General features: G+C 38.9%; 1 protein-coding gene and 1 pseudogene across 7 annotated transcripts in view; both read right to left on the reverse strand.

Moving 5' to 3' along the window:
* Positions 1-21,917, reverse strand: part of PLCB4 (phospholipase C beta 4) — a 380,642-nt gene that overhangs the window by 185,842 nt on the left and 172,883 nt on the right. Inside the window, exon 4 of one of the 7 annotated variants that reach the window (XM_053671144.1) lies at positions 19,247-19,343. The exons of the other annotated variants lie outside the window; for them this stretch is intronic. The gene's annotated coding sequence lies outside the window, so the exon portion shown is untranslated. The remainder of the gene's footprint in view (positions 1-19,246; positions 19,344-21,917) is intronic. 7 annotated transcript variants of the gene reach the window in all.
* LOC119057283 (uncharacterized) lies at positions 19,543-19,643 on the reverse strand (annotated as a pseudogene).

Below are 21,917 nucleotides of genomic sequence, written 5' to 3' on the forward strand. Positions count from 1 at the left end.
TACACACACACACACACATATATATATATATCACATTTTCTTTATCTACTCATCCATCAACAGATTTCACTTTCTTTGGTTACATACCCAGAAATGGGACTGCTGAATCGTATGGCAGTTCTATTTTAATTTATTGAGGAACAAGACAACCCGTATGTAGAAACTACAGTATACACTGTGGATTGTCTCTGTATTTCTACTCCACTCTTCCTCTGTTGGGGAGGCCAGAAAGCTAAAATGTTAAATTTCCAAGGCTTCTTTGCAGATGGGTTTCAATTAGAATGGAAACAGTTTAGAACTCAAATATCTGAAAGGCAGTGGCCATCCTCCTGCTGTTTCTGCTCGTGACAAGCAAGGTTTGAAAAACAAAGATTTTAAAGGGGGTTTCCACCAGCAATGGCAACAGTGGCGTGCCCTTGAACTTAAAAGTCCAGTCAGTGGTGGCCACACCATTCCTCATTCGCCAGCCTTTTAGACCATTTTATAAGCACCCAGTCCCCTGTATTAAATCTTTTCTGGCTGAAACACCTAGAGTGGTTTCTTTTTCTTGCCTTGATATAAAAGCCAGTTTATTGATTCAATGGCCTCATGTCATGGGGCTAAAGCCAGGATTATATGGAAGTTCCATAAAAGTTCCATTTAAATTCAGCTACCTTCTGTTTTCCAGATTTTTCAGGACCACTCAGTCCTTGCTCACTGTGTTGGAGCGATGAGCTATGTTAGCTTAACAAATTATCTCTTGTAGGTAACAGCTCCATGCTGATACTTCGTAGTATTAAGCCTAGCAGAAGAAGGACTTCATTTCCCAAGTATCTGAAAGTCTCAGAATTGAGCTTGTTATCTTGGTTGGTCAGACCCAGGTATTCTGGCCATTCTACCTCCAGCTATAGGAGGTCACAGCCCAGGTAACTCCCATCACTAACAAAGGAAGACAGGACATAAAACCTTTTACCCACTGACAACTCTCAGCATTCTCTTCAGAGGTTTTCTGTTCATTACGTGTAGATTTTAAGTGTATTTTTTCTTCTGTTAACCATTAACCACATTAGTGAAGCCTCAAATCAGTGCTGTAGACTTGTTAAAAAAAAAAACACAAAAAACCTTCCCATGAGGCTTGGCAAACATAGCCTGAAGTACTATTAGGAATAAGTCTAATTTTTGAATGCCTAGAGACCGAGCTACCTGCATTGCTACACCTCTGGGGAAGATGCTTGAGTAAGTTTAATATGGGCACCCACCTTGCTCAAATGCAAGCACACATTCTGGACCAGGTATGTGATGACAAGATTCAAAAGAAACATGTCATTAAGGATCGGGGGTCATGTATGCATGGTTGAAAATGCCTACAGCAAAGGTGCACAGTTCATTCATATTAAGGGAATGAATGATGTATATGTATTTTAGGCTCTGTAGGGCTAAAAAAGGTGGAGCTGAGCTAATGAGAGGGTTTCTTTATCTCTAAAGTAGGGGTTGCTCATGGCCGTGGATTTTGGTTGTCTTTGTCCCTTAACACCATTTCCCCTTCTATTGACAGACGTACCCTAGAGTTCATCTTGAAATGCTAGACCCTCCTGATTTCAGTTCCCGAGGTTCCAGGAATACGGTCAGAAGTGAAGCTGTGACCAGGGCTATGATCTCCCATTGCTAAAGATGGAATGCTCTTGGTTCAGGGACAGACAGGAAACCGGATCTGACCAATCAGGATTAACAAACTCAATTCTGAGACTTTACTTGAGAGCCCTGAGAAATAGTCTTTCTTCTGCCAATTTGATACCATGGGATATCAGCCTAGAACTACCAATGACTAACACATGAAGCCAGAGAACTACCTAAACATAGTCAGAGAGGCAGAAAGAAACCAAGTACATAAGACTTAGAGAGACCCTGTAACCAGCTATACCTGAAGCACTTTTCAACTATGTGAACCAAAAAGCTATCCTTTCTTCCTTAAAACTCCTGAAGTGAACATACTAATTTTATTTGTTGAAGTTATTTATTTTTGTCATCAGAAGAGCCTTTACTGAAACATCAACCTTTAGCCCAAATATATATATATTTTGAGCATATGTTCATGTTTCCAGAAGCAGATATTCTTTAGCTTTTACCAGATTACTAAATGAGTTGTATTCCCCCAAAAGTTAAGAATTACTTTTCCAGAGAGAAATAATAACTCGAAAATTGATTTAAAATCGTTCTTTTGGCACATCCTTATTTTTACAAAAACATAATAATAATAATAATAACCCTGAAAATTTTCTCCTCCTAAATAGAAAAAGTAGATATGATCATAGAAGAGATGGAAGAAAGTAACTATCCACAGGAGGTAAGGATTTTAAGACCTTCGTTGCTCCAGGAATTCTTAATTGTTGGAGACACTGCCCCAACCACACGAAACATACTGAGTGGCACCCAAACCAATCACAGTTTACATGCAAGTCCATGAGGAGGATTTACGTTTACAAGTTGTTATGTCATAGTTGATTAAAGTGGATACATGTCTTATTTGGGAAATATTTAATGAAACAGGTAGTCATTTTAATGTACTTTTCAACTCATATTTTGGAGCCAGTAAAATTTTTGCAGAACTCACATATTTTTTGAAGAGGCCGAGAGTGTCCTGGAACCTAGGAAGTGTGACCAGAAGTCCTCATGGACAGAATGATGAAAAGGATTATTTTTAAAAGTTGCTACCTGAGAATACGCACACCATGGGCTGTGCTCCATTTCCATGTCTTTTATAGTGAATTGGCCGGTTCTGACTGTGGACTCCACAGCCCTCTCTGCCTGCCCGAAGGTGACCACCGCACAGGCTTGCTCTTTCCTTAACGTGGAAGGTTCTACCAATAGAATGCATGGATCCCTCATACATTTTCCCTCTAAAAAGAAAACTCTGCAACTTAATAATGCTAATCTTGTAATGGATAACTTGTTGTGCCTTAATGGCAATCTTCTAATTTATAGTTTTATTAAGATTGATAGACATACGAACGTAACAATGAATCACAACAAAACAAAAATAAACACAAGCCACCACCACTCTGCCCATTCTCCATTTTAGAGAAGTGGGCCACTGTCAGAAAAATAAGTTAAAAAATATTCTCAAATAATATAGCGATCCAGACTGAGATGGCAGCCTCGAAAAAGGAAGGAAGAAAAAAGTGAAAGTGTTAGAAGTTTTCTTCAGGGACGAATATGGGGCGGGGGGGAAGGCTTAAAACTCTCAAATAGGCAAAAATACAATGAAAACAACAGCTGCCAACTATTAAATTGGAATAAGTATAGAACAATTTTAAAGGAAAATGGTTTTTTTCCCTGGATTTGACTATAGAAGTGGGTGTGGAACCAAATACTGACAGGTACATAATTACTATCACGAAAGTAAGGGAAATCTGACAGTAGGGCCCTAACATCTTTAAAGAAGGACTTCTCAGACTTTAATCTGCCCACAAGTTACCAGGTGTTCTTAAAAAATGCATAAACTGATTCACTGTGTCTGGGGTGAGACTAGAGATTTTGTGATCCTCACAAATTCTCAGGTGATACTGATATTCACTTGGTGTAGAAAGCCTCTAGATTTTGGTATTTTTTACAGGTTCCCCTTCCATATGAATCAGCTTGGCAATAAATACTATCATCACATTCTGAATAGGGTTAAAGTTCATGTTATAGACATGTTTCCCCTTCACTATAGGTGAAAAGAACACCTTTCGACTTTCTTTTATTCAAGTATCAGTTTTGGGATAGTGGTCCTTACCCCAAGGATTCAGGTCAGTAGTGTGGGGCGGGGCTCAGGAAACTAACAAGCACCATCCAGGTTGTGGAGATGCTGCAGGCCCACGGACCACGCTCACAGACCCGCTGTTTTGGTACATTTATCAAGAGTCCTGATGAAAATTTCTATAAGAGGTGATGCCCACAGAACATGTTAGCATCAGAGAAAACCATGAAGTATTGGGGCTTCGGAAGACCTAAGATTAATCTTTCCCAAAGCCCTCATTTGAGAGACAAAGAGCTCGGGTACCAACATGATTGGGTGTTTTACTGGGCACTGCAGAGCTGGTTAGAGAAACAAAACAAAACGAAGACCAGAACTCTGCTCTTTTAGAGCTATCCCAGGAGTCTCACTCCTTTCCCACCCATCATCTTTTACAAATACGTCTGGATTACTTACTGATGGATCCCTAATGACCCAACATTGAAACACATTCTAGTCCTACCCAGTCATTCCTTTTTAGACATAATCTCCTAGAATGTGCTTCTTAGTGTGGTCCAGCGGCCTCCTCTATTGCACTCACTACGGGGCTTACACTTGCTTAAAGATTCAGATTCTTGGAGTTGTCCCAAAACTACTAAATTTTACTCTTTTGGACTTTTCCTTGGGGATCTGCATTTTCACAAACATCCCTATGGGCCTGTTTGATAAACAGGTCAATAAAGTGATGGTTCTTGACCTTGGCAGAACATTAGAATCTTAGGGTAGGGGAGGGTTTAAAATTCCCCATGCCCAGGCCACATGGGCGCAATTACACTGGAATCTCTGTACGTGTGGCTCAGGCATCAGAAGTTGTCAAAGCTGCTTGGTGATTCCCATGTGCAGCCAAGAACGAACAACAGCACTTCAAAGAGTTCCACATTTCCATATTTTGATCCAATATAAGGATGATAAACCTCCCAACATTTTTTGGTCACCTAGAATATGAAAGGTATGAGGGCACTTGGCTGTAACAACTCCAGCCTGATCCAGGGAAGCCATCTGTTTCTGTCCCAACAAAATAAGCACCAAAGAAAAATTCTGAATTCACATCAGAAGGGTCACTCCCAGGGGGGGCTTCCCACCTACTCAGAGAATTAGAAATTTTTGTTATTTCCATCTGGTCACTCTGACAGTGACAAAGTAAGGTTTGTTTTTGTTGTTTTAATCCTCACCCAAGGATATATTTATTGACTTTAGAGAAAGATGAAGGGAGAGAGAGAGAGAGAGAAAACCATCCATGTGAAAAAGAAACAATGATCAGTTGCCTCCTGTATGCCCCCTGACCTGGGATTGAACCCACCAACTTTTGGTGTATGAGACAATGCTCCAACTGAGCAACCTGGCCAGAGAACACAGTAAGGGTTTTTATAACAAAATAATTTTTATGGATTGTCTGATCTACTACTAAATAATAAACGCTTCCCTGCAAATGAGCAGATTGATTTCATTGTAATGGCAAGTTACAGTGACCCGTATTAGTTCCCAAGGCTCTTTAAGGCGTCAGTAAGAGAAACTGCAGGAAGAAAGAATTCCTACAAAGTTGAGTGTCTGAAATTTATCTTTTTAGACTTCAAAGTCCAAAACACTAATGGTGTGGATTTCTTAATTACTGCTTAAATACCTAGTGAATTTCCTTGAGGGTGTCTGTATTCTAAACAAGCAATCTAGTCTGTTTCCATCATCAAAAGTGGCTGGTTTAGCTCAAGAAGAACTTAAGCTTTATTTAAAAATGCATTTCTAAAGACTAGAAATTTACAGAACTGGATATATAGAGGAGGATAGCAATTTGATATATAAGTAACTTTTATTAACCTCAAGATAATGACTAATGAAAAGTGAGCTTGGTGATACTCCTGCTTTGGCAATGATTTTAACACTTTTATTGCTTTTCTCTTTCCCTTTTCATCCCACCAATCATCCCTGGCATTACGGTTTCTACGTCAGACACAAGCATTTCTCTCCATCCTCATCCTGCAGAAACACCGTCAAAAGGGCATGGGAAGGCTCTCAGCAGGAGCTCAGCCAAAACAATTTACTTGCCAGAAGAAAACCATCAGGCCCCTGTGGAAGAAGCCGCCTCAATAGCCCTAACCTATGGCTGGTTCCCAACTTGCTCCTTCATCTAATCAGCATTTCTCAAATGTTAGTGCTCTACAGTTATTGGGGACCTTGTAAACAACCTGACTCTGAATCAATAGGTCTGGGGTGGGATCCTGAGATTCTGCATTTCTAAGCTGCTGTTCCACACCCCACACTTTCAATAATAAGAAATGAGAGATTATCCTTGGTGGAAAAGACAACAATGATGGTGAAAGACTGGATCCCATGTCCCACACCTGCTAAATATCGGTGGTAATGGTCAATTTGGGGGAGCCCATTGAGCCCACAAGTCCCTTCTTTGAGAATTATCTGACCCTTATCAACAGGTATCAATGGCTCCTATATTTGTTCCAGGACCTTGCCTCGGGCCAGAGCTGATTGGACCAAGGATAGACATGAGCTCAATGCTGAGCCAATTAGCTTCTTCTTCTTGGGAGTTTGGGATTGGACTTCAGAGGCCAATCATGAGCTGCTTGATCCAGGGGACGCAAACACCTGGGGCAGTCATTGTACCTCATGTGGCAAGAGAGGTAGGGACAAAGGAAAACAACTGGAGGGTGGGGGCTATGATTACTATATAAATTCCTCTCTCCACTCACTCCCTCACACTTCCATCTTGCCTCGTTACACTCTTACTTATTATGATACTTTCCGTATCTTCGACCTTTTAAAAAATTCAGTGGTTCTCCTCAGATGGCACCAGCTCCTAGATTCCTCTCTATCATGAAGACCATTCCTCCCTCTAACCACTCCACCCCAATTTATTCATTTAATTGTAGAAGATATACCCACTCTTACCTCTTTCCCTGGCCACTGCCACATCCCATCTTTTATGACATGAATCAGATGTGACACAGGTAGAATTCATCTAGATAACCCTGGTCTACACCAAATAAGTCACTAAAGGTAAATGACCTGGCAAAGATGAACTTGCAACTTTCTGCCTCCTTGAGATGAGGGCAGAATCTAAATTTTACTTTTCTCCTAAGACTCAAGGTTATAGCTCCATGCCACTTTGCATTAATGAAGTTTCTGCTTGTTCATTTACTGGTGGATACAGAAGTGCACAACCAGTCTGTTTTCATTAAAGTTGTGCCCTTGGACGTGTCTTCTATATCCACAGGGAAGACTTTCATTCACCTAATGTTAACAGCTTAGAAAATCACTACTGAGTATGACAAATTAAACATCTCATTATGTTTTTATGTGTGGTATCAATTACGCACTTAAACTCAAGTAGGAGAATAAATATGTTCCATCCTAATCACAATAAAAATACAATATATTCACTCCCAATGTAAGCCTTTAGGTATTTTTAATTGATTTCCATAAAATGATGTATGTCAAAGTCATTGAAACTATGCTTACAAAGAATATCCAATGCCATGAAAAAGCACTTATAATATAATGTTCTTCAGGGAAAAACAAAATAAAAATACTAAGTATCTGTCCAAAGTTTTAAAATATCGTTTATTTATTTGTCTGGAAACACTAGAGATAAACACAACAAAATACTATTAGTGGTTATGTCTGGATGACAGGATTACAGTAAATATTGCATGTCTTCGTAATTTTAAATAATCTTTTCAATGCACACGAGTCTGCAGGAATTGAGTAGGGCTGTTGAGAACAGGACATTGTGGATGTCACTCATTTACAGGGTCATGAGGAGTAGGAGCTGACTCAATTTCATGTAACACACATTCAGTAGATTAAAATGATTCATGCATGTCCTTTGTTTTGACCGTCCTGCTGGAAGCCTGGTTCACTATGACAATGTGATTTGCTCACATGCTTCTTATATTATGTTAGAAAGGAAGCGTTCTGGAGGAAGACCACTGCGCTCCTTATAAGTTCCTTACACTGAGAAAACCATGTAGGGAATCTATTGTAGGGTTTGTTTGAAAGTGCTAACACTTGCCTCTTGGAATCGTGTATTTGACAGTGGAAGAAGGAAAATGATGGCTTTAATATTTTTCATGTAACTTATCCTATTTTATTAAAATTTCTAAACAGATTGCTCCCTACCTTCTAAGGCAATGTGTGCAAGTCCTAAGAAAGCCCTCTTAGAACATATTTAAATATATTTTTCTCCAAGCATTTTCATTTGAAAAATACAGAAAATTATCAAGAGTAAGTAAATTATAACCTCATGACCATCTTTCTCTGAAATTTATAAAACAAGCACATAAAGTCCTTTCCTTCTACACTTCTACTAAGACTTCTGAGAGACAATGTTACCAGTTATTGTGTATGCATATGTTCATGTGTATACAAACATATAGCATGTGTATGTGTACAGCAGCATATACATGTATATGCATGATTATAGATATATAAACATATATGCCTTTAAAAAATTAAAATGACAAATTACCCAAACCAAAAATAATTTATACAAGATATCCACCACTTAAAAACTTTAAGAGAGTATGATTATTTTTATTATTCTGTAAGTAATAAAAATTAAAGTCAAAACCATCCAGGAGCCTGGAGAAGAGGGAAAGATGCTTTGAAAGTAAATGGTGGGTTGTTTTTTTTGGTCAAACTGGGTGGTGATTAAGAATATATATCATCTTGTTATCCCTCATGCTCTTCAGATGTCTTACAAATATCCTTTAGAGAGTGCTCAACAGTTTAGAAAATAAAAGCTATTTTCTAAAGATATAGAAATCAAAAAAATAAAAAGCCTTCCTTTCCCACTGTGCCAAGTCCCCTCTGCAATGGTATAAATGAATCGATCATTCCTGCTTTGAACTCCGCTAGTGTATCAGCGTCTCCCTGGGGCATGGGTCGTTCTATAGAAACAAAGTGTGAGCCACACATGTAAGTTAAATTTTCCTTTTGGTCATATTAAAAACAACGAAAACAAAATGGCAAAATTAATTTTAGCAATATATGTTGTTTAACAAATATATTCAAAGTACTATCAATTTAACACATGATCAATATTAAACAATTACTGTTATTCTACACTCCTTTCTTTATAGTAAGTCTTTGAAGTCTGATGTGTTCCTTACGCTCACAGCACACCTCAGTTTGAAAGGCCATGTTTCATCTGCTCAGCAACCACATGCAGCCAGTGGCTACTGAATTGGAACACGTACCTCTAGACGACATGCTCAAACCCCTATTTCTTGATTTGTCAACTTCGAAATTATCATTCAACTCCCTCTATTTTCCCTTCTTTCCATCTCTGCTAGTATTATTTCAATATTTTATTCATCCGCTGACTGTTAGACTTATATTTAAGCCTCTGTTTCTTAATTTAACAAATGGAGATAGTCTCAGATCCCACTTTTTTTGTAAAATGAGGAATCAGGGTCCTTTTATTTCCCTTCACCTCTCTTCCTCCTCCTGTCTCCCAACCTTTCCACAGAAAGCTATTTCTTTTACATTATTGAAGTTTTACCACTTATACCTTGTTCTGTAATATACCTTTCTGGCAATCGGACTTTGTAAACTGGAAAATACGTAACACTTACGATATGAACATTGAATCATTATTTTCTGTAGAAACAAGAAGCGTGTATGAATGCAGAGAAAAGGCCAAATAACCTAAATGCACTGCTCGAAGAAGAACTTAACAAGGACAACTGAGGCGGCCCCTGGTTAAATGCTGTAACTTGATCTGCTCTGAGAACATTCCGTCTTATCACACTTTCTATTAGAGAAATTTTATTTGCTTTAAGGATTTTAGAGTTCCCTAAAACCTTATTCTGATTTTTACAGCTTAAAAGATCTGTCAAAAAAAACGATTGCCTTGGAATTTTTTTAAACCATATTCCTTGCTTTATTTTATTTACCTGTCTTGGGGCCCATATTTCCCTCTTTTGCTTTGTTGCATTAATTCTGTCGGGAATGACTTGGCGGGGATCACATGCTTTAGTTCTTATTTGTCTTACAATGTGCTAACCTTCTGTTCATATTGCATTTGAAATTTGGCTGGGGTCAGAATTGTAGGTTCAAAATAATTTTCCCTGCAAACCATGAAGGCATTATTATTTTTGTCCTCTAGAAATCATCTCTGTGGTCATCAGTGTCCTCTCCTCCCCTCATTTCTGGAATCTTTTAGCACCCTCTCCTTGCCCTTGGTGTTCTAGAAAATGTGTTTAATTACTGGTTTACTCATAAGCTTGTTCTCTCTTTGCACACACAGGGCCCCAGTGATCTGAAGACTTGGAGAATTTAGTGTGTGTGCACATATGTGCATGCACTGCATGTGTTTATTTCCTCCATTTGTTTTTCAACATTTTTTTTTCTACACCCTTTATTTAAAGAGGTAGGACCCCTGGATCGATCCTTTAACGTCTCAACTTTTCACTCATGTTTCCCACACTTTCTTTTTTGGCTTTGTTTTTCTCAAAGGTTTCTTCATGTTTTCTTTCAGCCTCTAAAATACTTGTTAAGGCATCAATTACACTTTAGTTTCCAAGAATTCCTTCTTGCTCTTGAATTATTCCTCTCCCCCAGGAGTCTATTCCTAACTATCCATAATGATAAAGTTTTGAATTATTTTCTGGATGTATCTCTTTGCTGATTTATTTCTGTTTCTTCTTGAACAGTTGGTAGGTTTGTTTATGTTGACCCTTTTCTTTTAAGCCAAAGAGGAATCTAGCCAAATACTTATCTATTGTACATGGCTTCTTTATTTCTACTCAACAAAATGCAAACCATTTCATTTGTGGTCACCTCTGAAAAAATTTTTGGTGATCCTTAATCCTGGTACTCCTAAGAATGATGAGCCATTTGGATTTAAACTGTGTTTTCTCATTGCAGTTTCAAGAGTATGGCCGATAAAGGTAAAATGAGCATTGTTTTGGGTCAGGTTTTATCTGATGGAGAAAGGGCCATGGTTATGACTTAGTCACAATGGCTACATTGAAATAGGTTCTGAAATTAACTCAGTATTACAGAACTTTCTGGAAGCAAAAAGAATGGCACTTACATCTAAAGTCTAAACAAATCGATCGACGACTAAAAGTATTTATTTTCACGCTATTCCCACCTGTACTTTTTAAGATCTCCTACTAAAGCAGACCGACATTTAAAATTGTGTAGATACCTCTACCTTTTCTGTGGTGATTGTGCCAAAGAAAGAATGAGAAGTTCAGTGCCCTGTTTTTAGAAAGAGAATAAACACCATGTCAGAGCAAAGACAATAATCCCAAGGTACATCAGTAAAAACTACAGTGGCCTCTGTGTGACTATTGAATTGCTTTTCTCTCAAACTTGTATCAGAGCCACATTTTTAAAAAGTTACCGAGTAACCATCCTCTCTTAAAGTACTCTGAGTTTACCACCACCTTGCCATGGAATCTTGGTCTAATGTGCAATCACTCCCATTAGAACAAGAACTGGTTTACAAAGCTGAGTGTGCAAGTTGCCTTTCATTTACTTCACTGTCACACTTTGCTCAAACTTTGCTAGCCCACACACTAAGGGTTAGATCTATACAAAGTCTCCAAAACTAAAACCCTGAGGAAAATATATTCCTGAAGAAGTCCATTCTCAACTGATTACACATGCACATTACATAACATTTACATAAAAAGTGAATAATGTTATTTAATTTCCCAAGTCAAATGAAAAATGCTAACACTGGGGATACTTAAAAAGATATGCTGCCCAGGGGAGAGGACTGCACTTTGTTAAATATCTGTAATGAAATGTAACAGCCACCAAAACAAGACCAGATGCCTCAGCAGATGGTGCCACTTGCCTACCCCACATCCTATTTCCTGATTTTAGTGGGTGATGAAAACGAACTACAACTAAAATATTCCTGCTAAAAATACTTGTTTTTTGAGGCTTCCTTATAATGAGTGGTAGATTTGTGACCCTGTCTAGTCCAATGAGAGGTATGTAGAGATTTGAGGGGGTAAGCATTTCTAATATGGATACAGTTGCTCCCTACTCCTTGTTTTCTGCTCGTAGTATGCATGTAATACCTGGAGGCAAAACACCTATCTTGTAACCAAGAGGCCATGAGCATCAGGATGAAGGCTTATCGACTGAAGATGGTGGAGAACAAATTAAAACAGAGGGCAGACCCCTTAGAAAATGATTTAGCTCTTGAACCAGCCAGCCCTAGACTACTCATCAGTGAACTTGTTGTTACGTGGGATAAGTATGAACCTATGTAATTTAATACATTTTGGTTCATAGAACACATTGCTGACCAATACACTAGCAATACTTGAACTTTAGCTGCCCCTCCTGTCATCTCTATACAAGGATTTTAATGCTTAACTAAAACAGAGATGCTTAACTTTCTCCTCTACAAAACTTCTGCTCCTCCTCTTCCTTCTCCTTCTTCTTTTCTACAAAAGTTCTTTTAAATCTTAGATACAGGCCCACGATCCCTTACCAAAACCTCTTCAGATGTGATGTGTTTCACAATCATAAAGATAATATGGAGTCTATATTACACATCATGCAATAGCCCCAAGATCTAGGCATCACCCTCTAGTTCAAGGGTAAACAAACTATGGCCAGTGGACCAAATCCAGCCTGCCACCTATTTTTGTCAATACAATCTTACTGGAACACAGCCATGCTTTTGTTTACATACTATGACTCCCTTCCTGCTAGTTACAATGGCAGAGCTGAGTAGTTGCCACAGAGGCAGTATGATCCATAAAACCTAAAATATTTACTATCTGGCCTTGTATATAAAAAGTGTTCTGATCACTAGCAAACACACCAGTATTTATGCAGTGACACCTATGGCTGGCTATGCATTCTACATGGGATAAATAAAGGCTTTATATAATCTGCTATTGGTTCAGGTATAATTTTGCCACTGAACTGATGCCAAACATAAGGAAACACTAAGTTTGCAAAGATTTAATGCTTTCAGAATTGTGGGAAAAGGGACTGAGTTTCTGTAGTAGAGAGAGGAGTGAGTCATCAGGCTGGCACCATCCACCATGGAGTCTTAGCTCCTGGTTAGTCCTCGAACATCTGAAAGCTCAGGGACTTAAGAAATCCTACTGATAGAGGGCCCTAAGAATCAGGAGGAAGCACGCCGCAGTGAAAAGAACACCTGATGAGAAAGGAAACTTCTAACCCTACTGTCTGCCAATCTTTCCCTTCTCCGAGTCTCCGCTCTCAAGTCTAATGGGATTGAAGTATTGCCTACCCTGCTGGGGCCAGAGAGGAGGGTGTGATGATTTGCGAAAGTGCTACGAACACGGCGAGGCACAACACATCTAGCTGTTATGTGTATTATTGGGTGAATGAGATATTCTTCATTATGTATGTAGGCATAAATATATATTTTACTAGATATCATGTGTATTTAATTATTTGTTTTCCTTCTTTTACAGTATAGAGTGTTTTATTGCAGAAATGTCAAAATTTCTCTGACCCTCCAAAATATTAAGTGGTTCCTGATGATATCTCTTTAATTCTAACACTAGGAGTTTAACATTATACTTTTAATACCTGCTGTTCTATACATAATGTGTGTTACAGGAACTGTATTTCTCAGGGGGCTTCTCTGAATAGCCATTGGAGCACTTCTAGCAACTACCCAAAAATTTCATCAAGACTTTACCATACTCATTTTTATTGCAGTATAAGTATTAGAAAAAAAACTATATAAATGTGACAGATTTTTAAATAAGACTTTTACTAATATTTTTACTCATATTGCAACTTAAATTTTCAAAAATTAAATTTTTCTAATCTAAGGCTTTTTTAAATCATAGAATCTATACAGTTAAAATACGGACTTAATTTTCAAATATAAGATGAGGAACTGATTTTGTTTGCTCACTCCTATAATTTCCCTAAGTGTTCAGTCTTCGCATACTTGTTTATACAATCCAGACTTTATATATATGTGTGTATATATATATATATATATATATATATATATATACTTTAATAATGATTTGCAGAGACTGATAGGAATCTCTTAAAATTTAGCTCTCTTCAAATAAATCCAGACTAATCTAAAGTTGTTTTACTTATCACACAGCATAAATGTTACACAGTCTAAAGTTTAGAGAAGGCCTTTTACTACATTGGACAGCAATTACTGTTGCCATTAAAGTGTACCCTGTAAAGAGGCCCCTCTGCCAAGGAATGGGTTAGACTTCCAAAAGCTATTGATCAGTCCCTTTGTTCTCAAGTCCAAGGGACCATAAACAGCATCTCTTAGAGCTAGGCAAATTGAATGCACCTTTGTTTTAACAAGGCTTTGTTTGCACTCATGAGAGCCACTCAGGTGAAGATTCCCTGGAGAGGAACACCTATTTTTTCAAATACGTCCTGCTAACGGTCCCTCCTCAGAAGAGAAACTCAACAGGTCTGGTTTGCCGCAGAGGCACATAAATGTGCATGCCTGTGTTTTCAGGTATGTGCACATTTTGAGTCTCCGGAGAAGTGCACATGGACAGCTTACAAGGTAACCAAATATGGTCATAAAATCACATCTCAGTCTGAGCTTATTGATTCAGAGCTGCTTTAAACGAGCAGACTTCATGCTCACCTCATTTAAGCTTATCATCAAGGAAAAGGCAAAACATAACAAGCAAAACAAAGGCAGAATTATAAGCACCTAAAGGAAATTAATTCTGGAAATGTGTAAGGTGCCATCTGGGGAGAGTTAAGAACAAAGGAAAGGCCACTGTGTATGAAACACTGATGCCAAGTTAATGAATAACAACACACACCCCAAATTTATCAGCACAGAGCAGAAGCCCTAAATCTGCTGGCTCCCTAGGACAATAAGGAAGGTAAGCAGTGGTGAAACTGTTGACAGGGAAACGGAGAAAAGAGTTAGCCAGTGATTGAATGGAGAAGGGAGACCAAGAAAGTGTGACCTCAGCAAGTATAGAAACTTGCAGCTGGACCCTTCTCCCTGCTGGAAATTTCCACAGAGGAAACCACTTTGGTTACTTACTCAAGAACATCTGTTACACTACTGATTGGTATGTGGTACATCTGATTTGAGAGGATGAATCAAGATTAGTCTAGACCAGTGGTTCTCAGACGTGGCCTCATAGTGGAATAAGCTGAAAAGCTCCTATTAAATATTGATGTCTGGACCCCATGACACAAAGTCTGGGGTGCTTACTGATGTAAGCATCAGTATTTCCTATAGTTCCCATAGTCATTTTATTTTAAAGATTTTATTTAATTATTTTTAGAGAGAGGAGAAGGGAATAAGAAAGAGAAGGAGAGAAACACAAATGTGAGAGAAAAACATCGACTGGCTGCCTCTCACATGCGTGCCAACTAGGGACCAAACCTACAACTCAGGGATGAGCCCTGACAAGGAATAGAACCCGCAACCTTTCCCTTCATAGGATGATGCCAAACCAACTGAGCCATAGCAGTCAGGGCCCCACAATCATGTTAAACCACAGCCAAAGGAGATTTCTGATTGACTATATTTCGGGAGTGACCCAAGATTCAGCATTCTAACAAGACCCCTGTGACTCTGTGACTGCTGGTACCAGACCACCCTCTGAGTGGCCAGGACCTTGTCCTGCACTGTCTGACACAGCCGCCATCAGCCCCACGTGGCTGTTGATCACTTGAAATGTGCCTGGTGTGACTGAGGAATGAAATTTTTAATTTAATTTAATTTAAATTTAAATTATGAGACTTGATTTGACTATTAGAAAACATTTAATAATATGTGGAGCAATTTGGGAATGTGAATACTCTTTCAATCGTGACTTATGAGATGAAATACAATCTGTATTTACATTTGTATATCTGATATATCTGTGTATCTGATGAAGTACGTCTGATGAAAATTTAGCTTCTGAATTGAAATGTGATAAAAGCATAAAACACGGACTGCATTTCAAAGACAGCATGAAATGAAGAATACAAAATTGGCAGTTTTTAGTTACATCTTGAGATGATAATAATCTAGATATATTGGGTTAAATAAAACCTATTATTAAAATTAAGTTAATCTCTTTTCTTTTTTTCTTTTAATGTAGCTACTAGAAAATTCTAAATGATATATGTAGCTAGCCTTATATTTCTTTTGGACAGAACAGGTCAAGCCCAGAGGCAATGAAGGTTTTCCTGTTAGGTGCTTTCAGTAATTGGTCTGATAAGTGGGTATGTGACCCAGACCTAGCTGATGAGAACTAAGGTGAGGTTATAAGAAGACTTCTGAGCCCTGGCTGGCGTAGCTCAGTAGCTTGAGCATGGGCCTATAAAGCAAAGGGTCACCGGTTCGATTCCCAGTCAGGGCACATGCCTGGGTTGCAGGCCAGTTCCCCAGTGGGGAGCACATGAGAGGCAACCACATATTGACGTTTCTCTCCCTTTCTTTCTCCTTCCCTCCCCCCTCTAAATAAATAAATAAAATATTTTTTAAAAAAAAAGACTTCTGAGACAGAAAGTATCCTCTTTTGTTGGGAACTTTCCTGCCTGGTTTCAGAATCCCCCATGGCTAAGGCTAAGTAAAGGACTTTGGGACCATAAGCCACTGAGGAGACAAAGCTTATATTCCTTGTAGGGGCACCACCTCTGCCCCCTTTCTCTTCATCCTGCTTGGAGATGGGCAGATAACTGGTTAGCCAATGACAGCTAAAATACCTCAAAAGAGGGACGACCTTAGACAGGAATGGTTGCAAAGGGGCCCTCAGGGAAGAACTTGAAGGGCTATAGAAAAAGGGGGTGATGGACCCTCACCCCTCGGCTTTTACACAGCCTGAGCCCTCATTCTGTCTGCAAGAAGTCTCTTAATCTCTTGGCTGCCTTATTTCCCCTGCTGCAATTAAGCCTGAAACAATGCTGGAGGTGGGTGCTGCCCTGTGCTGGAAAGGGTGGGTTCCCCAGGGCGATCAGACCTAAGAAAGAATTCATAAAATCCTGTGAAACCTGCTTTGCTAAAACCCTCAATTTAAATGATAAGGGTCCAAGCAGGAAGTGAGTTTGTTCCCCAAAGTTTTATGGTCCTTTATCTGACCCTGACTCACAGTAAGTCCTCAGAGTTTTTTTGAGTGTTATCTATTGTTTAATCATTTCTGCCTGACAATGACTGATGAGCTTTATGTATACACCCTGTATTCCTATGCAAATTGAACCCAGTAGAAGTCTGTCAAGGCCACAGTCAGTTGAGGCGCTCTCCTCTTGAGCGAGTGGCCAAAGTGCTCTGAGGGGCTCTCCCCTTGAGAGAGAAGCAGCACCATCCCTTTTCCTCCACAGGACTCGGTAGTCCATGTGAATTTGTCTCGTCTCATCCATAACACCATGGACCCCAGGAGCCAGGATCCATGTTACTCTTTCCTTCCACATGCATTTAAATAAAACTAGAAGAGAAGAAAATAAGTAGAGATTTGGCAGCTCTTTTACCACTGGGAGGAAACAATACCTTGAGCCTAGGATGCCCTGACCAATGTAACTCAGTTGGTTGGATGTTGTCCTGCAAAATGAAAGATCACAGGTCCAATTCCCAGTCAGGGCACATGGGTTGCAGGTTTGGCCCCTGGTCGGGGTACATAAGTGAGGCAACCAACAGATGTTTCTCTCCCTCTCTTTCTCCCTCTCCTCTCTAAAAATAAATAAATACAACCTTAAAACAGAGAAGATACTTTTTATACATGTCCTTATGGATTAAGTCAGAGCTTCTTAAATGTTACTGTGTGTACATTTCCTGGGAATCTTATTAACATGCAGATTCCTTTTCAGCAATCTAGGGTGGGATGAGAACTTCTGAGTTTTTATCAAGTTCCCAGGTAACAGCTGATACAAGGGCTCAGACTCAAATTAGATAATCTAGTATTTGCTACTGAAAGCGTTCTTAGTGGACACAGCAGGCAATGCCCATTAACAAGAGCTCCATTGGCATAATGGCTGGAATCATAATCATTATTGACCAACCGGAGACCCAGGACATTGAAATTTTCCCCAAAAGATAACAGCTATTATGAAAGCAAGAAGGTAGAAAGCAAGGGTTCTATGGTTATATGCTTTTGGAAGATGCTGGAGTAAAAGAAGTTAAGGACTTTGCATGCAGTCTCTACTATTGTAGTGCATGCTTTTATTGTGAAATAATGTTAATTACACACTTGACTACACAATACCTTCTTTTCATAGAGAATATCATTGGAGTAATAGCCCATGGAAAATATTTTGTGAAATGCTACATTATTCAGATCATGAGTTAATAGAAAACATCAAGGCCTGCAAACCGTGATGCTCAAGAAAATGTAGTTTATGTGGTACAAAATGTATCGTGTAAGAAGCATGGATATTGGGGTAAAGGGATCTACGTTCAAATGACTCACTGTGCAGCACACATCACAGTCCAGCTGTGCGATCATGGACATCCCCTTATATGCTCTGAACTGAGTTCCTCACCCATATGACAGGAATAGAAGGAAAAGAATGCCTGACTACATCACAAAACTGTGGTAAAGATGATACGTGCTCACACTTTTTAAAATGACACTTGGATGCTGAACAGAGTTAAAACTTCATATGTATATAAGGTCTGTCTGAAAAAAGTTTAACCATTGTTAATATGACAAGAACAGTTTGTGCAACATCAATGTAACCTGGCAGCCAAGGAGAGTGGACTGGAATGTGCACGTGTAAACAAAGATGACCTCACTGTACTAGTCAAGCAGGAGTGGTAGACACTGTTGAGTGACCCTGTGAACTGTGTAGCTATCATATTCAAAATGACTGACCAAGTAGAGCGAGGAATCTGCACCAAATTTTGTGTTAAGCTAGAATATTTCTCAGTGGAAACTGGATGATTCAGAAGGGCACAACTATGGACAACCGGTGACTAGCAGCTTCATCACAACAATGTGCCCATTCATGCAGCACTCCTCCTGCAGAATTTTTGGGGGGAACATCTAATCACCCAGGTGCCTTAGCACTCCCTACAGCCTAGATTTGGTGCCCTGCAACTTCTGGATTTTCCCCAAACTAAAATCACCTTTGAAAGGGAAGAGATTTCAACTATCGATCAGACTCAAGAAAATATGATGGGGCAACTGATAGTGATTGGAAGAACTGTGTGAAGTCCTAAGGTACTTCCTTTCAAGGGGACTGAGGCGTCACTGTACTATGTACAATGTTTCTGGTCTCTTCTACCTTCTTTAATAAGTGCCTCTATTTTTCATATGACATGACTGGATACTTTTTGGAGATATATATATATATATATATATATATTTCACAAATACATCATCAAGTAGAATATAGAACTCATATGTAATCTAAAGAAAATACCCGGGAAAAAATCTTGGCTTTCTGAACATTGTAGGGAATTCATTCACTTTCCTCTGCTCTTAAGTGTGCTTTATAGAAAAGCTGCACATGTTGAGAAGTGCTTTTAAGACAAAAAGCTCTGACGAAGGCTTGCAGATCCCACCTGGCAAGTACTGACTAACTACTCACCAGTCTTCCCACAGGGCATCCATTCCACGGATGGCCACCACTTTCCAGAGCTTGCAGTTTCAGGCAGGAGAGGTAACAGTGCCCGGAGTTCATGAGCCTTCAAGGAACCATTCACTTTTTTTAAAGCCGAGACACATGGATTTTTTTAAAAAGTTATTGGGGTGACATTGGTATAAGATTATATCAGTTCCAACTGTACCATTCTATAATACATCATTTGTACATTGTGTTGTGTGCTCACCACCCAAAGTCTAGTCTCCCATTACCATGTATTCCACCTACTTTACCATCTTCAAAAAAATACGGAACGAATCTGTGTGTCATCCTTGAGCAGGGGCCCTGCTAACCTTCCTCTGTATCATTTCAGTCTCAGTGTATGTGCTGCTGAAGTGAGCATGAAAGGGTTTTTTAAATGACAAATATGTAATTTATGGTAAGAAAAGTTGTAATAACTCTTAAGGGAATCCTATTCTTTGACCAGTGAAATTATTTGCTACTTAGAGACAATGATACACATGAAGAAACTATTCTCTTGTGGGTAGTACTGTTGATAATCTGTCCATTATGTCTTGCTTTTGTTTTTTATACTTTAGTAGTTGACTTCCCTCCCTGCTGATGTCTTTGGAAAAAGCTTTATGTGGAATCATTCATTTTCCCACACAGTATTCTCCTGGTTATTTCAATGTGGCCATATACTGACAACACAAATATGAGGTAGATAGGGTCCTGTCTTGTCCACAGGTCAAAAGACAAGTGAGAGATAAAGCATGTATTTGAATAACAGCAAGTTGAGACAGTGTCACCAAAACTTTATGAAAAGTAAGTGAATCATTTCTAATTTAGGGTATGTAGTAGCAGAATAATAGCTATGTCAAGTTGTCCACTTTCTAACACCCAGAATCTGTAAGTTACATGGCAAAGAGCAATGAAGATTGCAGATGGCATTAAGATTGCTAATCAGGTGATCTTAACCTAAAGAGACTAGCCTGGATTATCCAGGCGGACCCAGTGCAACCACAAAGGTCCTGAAATGGGGAAGAAGGAGGCGGAAGTGACCCTGTAAGAAAGACTCCACGGGCCAAGGATGGTTTTGAAGATGGGAGGGGGCCAGGAGCATGGGAACACGGGTGACCCCTAGAAGCTGGAAAAGGCAAGGGAACAGATCTTCCTCTAGAGCCTCCAGGATGGAGAAGAGCCCAGCCCACATCTTGATTTTAGTCCAGTGAGACCCATTTCTGGTTTCGAACCCCCAGAACTGCAAGATAACCACACATGGTTATCTTGGTGTTGTTATAGGCCACAAACTTTGTGTTAATTTTCCACAGCAGCGATGACAACTTAATACAGAGTCAGAGGAAACTCAGCAAAGGACCCAGCCTCGAAGTTGGGCCTTAAGGAATGTGAAGGCATAGTTTTAATTCTCAGTAAATTAAAAATCTATATGTAGTTATCTCACTAGGTGAGATTTATTTTTCCTTCCAATGAAACAAAAAATATATAAATAAATAACACAAACATCTTATAGAATTTTTATGATATTAGTCTAACATAAAAAATGGGTCTTTTTATACTCCAATGATATATACAAGAAATGCCAACATTAATCTTTGAAAAAAATATGTACTGTTCTGAAAACTTCAAGTGATTACCATTTTTTATTCCTAATCTTACAAATTATCCCTTTATCTCACCCATATCAAGAAACTACTCAAGTTCACCCGGTATATTAAAAGATTTCCATATTTGGTATTAGTTTCAACCAACTCAGAAAGCCTCCAAGTCAAGAAGATTTAGATGGCTTCAAAGATAAAAAAAAATGCAAATGTCAATCATATAAAGAAATGCCAGTGTTCAAGTAAACATAATTCTACATGGGTTTTGACCAGAGTGTGCGCATATAACAGAGTGGGCAAAAGTAGGTTTATAGTTGTGAGTATGCAAAACAGTCTATTCTTGTACTATTATTCATTATGATTGTTATTATTAACCTACTTTTGCCTACCCCTGTATATATGTATATATAATACATACATACATGTTTTCTATATATGATTATACATATACACACATATATATATATAGATACAGTAATGGATAGAGATATAGAGACTATGTAATATATATATAATATAGACATTTATCTTAGTTTCAAAATTATAGAACTAATGGATCACTGATCCATCGGAAACATTGTCCACAATACTGTAGTTCTTGGTGTTGTAAGAACTTCCACGCTGATTCAGCTTGACCATAAGGACAAATATATTATGCTGCTGTGAGCCAGTGCCTTGTACAATGAAGTGTTTTAATGTTTTTTTAAAGGGATGAATAAAAATATCTCTGTATAATTTCTATTGAGAGGAAATGGGAGCTGCCTTAACAATACGCTTCCCCACGTTCCTCTGCCCACAGAAATCAGACCACAGTGCACTGGCCATGAGTAGAAGTCTGATCAAGGGTGTGGACTGCCTGCCTCTGCAGTAACTCCAGGGTTATGTATTTTACCATAACCGCCCTAATGGGCAGTTTGTCTCTGACGGCAAGTTTCCCCAACCCCCTTCAGGCGAAGATAAAGGGAACGAGCTCAACAAGTAAATATCAAAGGTAACTAATTATTCAGAGTACACCATATGCAAGCAATTTACTTTCAGTGCCATCAGGAAACATATAA

Source organism: Artibeus jamaicensis, unplaced genomic scaffold (assembly GCF_021234435.1).
Source record: "Artibeus jamaicensis isolate MK-2021 breed Jamaican fruit bat unplaced genomic scaffold, CSHL_Jam_final contig_685, whole genome shotgun sequence".
NCBI lineage: Eukaryota > Metazoa > Chordata > Mammalia > Chiroptera > Phyllostomidae > Artibeus > Artibeus jamaicensis.